This window comes from Temnothorax curvispinosus, unplaced genomic scaffold (genome assembly GCF_003070985.1).
Source record: "Temnothorax curvispinosus isolate PA1 unplaced genomic scaffold, ASM307098v1 QBEX01013556.1, whole genome shotgun sequence".
Classification (NCBI taxonomy): Eukaryota; Metazoa; Arthropoda; class Insecta; order Hymenoptera; family Formicidae; genus Temnothorax; species Temnothorax curvispinosus.
In genome coordinates this window covers 412,621-414,918 of record NW_020223336.1, presented here as the reverse complement: position 1 = coordinate 414,918, position 2,298 = coordinate 412,621, and positions in this window count along the sequence as shown.

The following is a 2,298-nucleotide window of genomic DNA, read 5'->3' as shown; positions in this document are numbered from 1 at the left end:
TCGAGAGACAAGATAAAATTTCGTAAAATAGGAAATCACCGCTTCGCAAAGTGCCAATGAATGTTGCATAACGAAATATGATCAGGCTACTTCGAAGGCGCTTACGCAATGTGTTTACGCATTGTAACGCAGAATTTATGGAATGAACAAATTAAAATGATGAAGCGGCTAAAAAAGGATAGAGAGCTCGAGATCTCGATCTGTAGGCGCGAGACTCTCACTGCGAGACTCTCTGCGTAACGTAGTTATTGTTACTGTATTAGCTTGAAGTACTCAAGTCTAAGCACTTTTTTATGGGAAATAGAACACATGTTTATAATTTAATTTTACGATCGATAAACTATCTCTCTGAAAGGGCAATGCATATAATAGAGACACTTTAGATACATACAATGTCATATTTAACGTAATAATTAGCTTTAATTTCTAACGTCAAATTTTGCAACTTGCATTATCAATATTATCATTATTTAAATAGATTATATTTCTATCGTTGTAAAAGTATCTCGATATCGAACGGCCATATGACATTTTCTTGCTTTCGCTTCTTTCGCTACAGGCAAAGGGCAGGCGTCCTTTACCTGAACGTTCTATATTTCTTAAGTTCCACTTTAAGGACATCGTCCTTTCCGCTCAAAATTATCTCGACCACTTCATCTATCGTATATCCATGATCTGAGTAACAAAAGAATGCAGGATGTACATAAAAACGTACTTTTCCGCCGAAAACCCGAAATAGTTCAAAATCGTAGGCGCTCTGATTCAAATTTAATTAATGAGATTAAATAAATATAATAATGAGCATAAATTCATACAGATTAAAATTTATACATTTAAAAATAAGAAAAATATATAGTGTCTTTTTGGATTATGTTAGGAACATGCAAATTTTATTCAAGTTTATGACGATTTCATTCTTTAGAAGTTCAACACGGACTTAATGCATTATGCCGTTATGTTTTCAAGTAATTACTTGGAAATTTGAGAAATTTATGCAGTTCAATATTAATTTGGTGCGATATAAATCGAAATCAAAATCGATTGCTTCGAGCTTATTTATTTTTCGTCTCTCACAATCAGATAGAGATAGAGAGTGCTAAAAAAAGATTATCCGTTTTGCGAAAATCGAATAGCTCCTCCAATTTTGAGGCACAGGTCGATCTCTCGACCTGTGTCGATTAAACGTTTCTTTTTTTACCGAATTTTCTCATTGTCAGCATCGAGTGCCCTATAAATTCCGAGCCTCTTTTTTTTACAATGCCCCGCACACTCGACAGAAAACCGCTCGAGTACGTGTGACCCATTGCGACACGTCGGTTTGTGGCTACGTGCACTACGGGACACCCGGTGTATTTACATAAGGCTCAGCCACACGTAGGCCGGTAATACACGTCGCGTCGCTCCGGTCCGGTTCGAAATCGTCGAGTGGAGTGGCGAGATGCGGCGAGAACCTGCACGGCCACGCTAACCTGTTGGGTCCGGCGCGGTGGAGCAAAAAAAGGTAAGAGGACCAGTCAACAAAAGATATGGCTGCTGGATTTTTCTACCTGGTTGCTCCGTGCCGTATCCGCGACGTTCGCGCGATGCACTTTTCCTTTAAAAATCCATTATTTCCCCGACGTTCTCAAACATGAATAATGATACCGTTATTTGCAAACTGAACAGAGTCAAGATTGATCGAGCTTGCTAGAGAACAAGGTCTAATTAATTACGACAAAATTAATCGTTGAATATCGAAAATAAATTATTCAAACTCGCTTTCAAAGGCGTTTCTGAAAAATAATCGACCGCGACTAATAAGTTAAATTGTTTGTCGGTTTTCTCTTCAACAACGCCCTTGTTGAAAACGATTTTATCCCTCGAGAGTCACGGCGAATTCGCGGAAACACCGCGATTGAATAATGCACCTGCACTCGTTACTTCACGTCATAACGTATTTATGAGTCACGGCGATCTGCGAATCATGCGAAGAAGAGCTGGGCGTTACTGGGATAAATATTTTACTCGGGCCGGGGGGCCCCCGGGTAAGGATAAGGGATAATAATCCTCTTAGGTTGAAAGACAATTGTCTTGCGCGAACGAATATTGGAAAATCATTAAAAAATCACTTTCTTAGGTCTCTCTACTCTCTCACTCAAAATGAGATTTGTTCGGAAGTATAGAAAATGCCATTTATCCGCGCGAAAAAAAACCACAGGAATATGAAATAATCAAATTAAATAAAAATTCTTCTATTACAGGCTAAAAATAAAAATACGGTCATTTGATATATATATATATATATATATAATAGAAGAA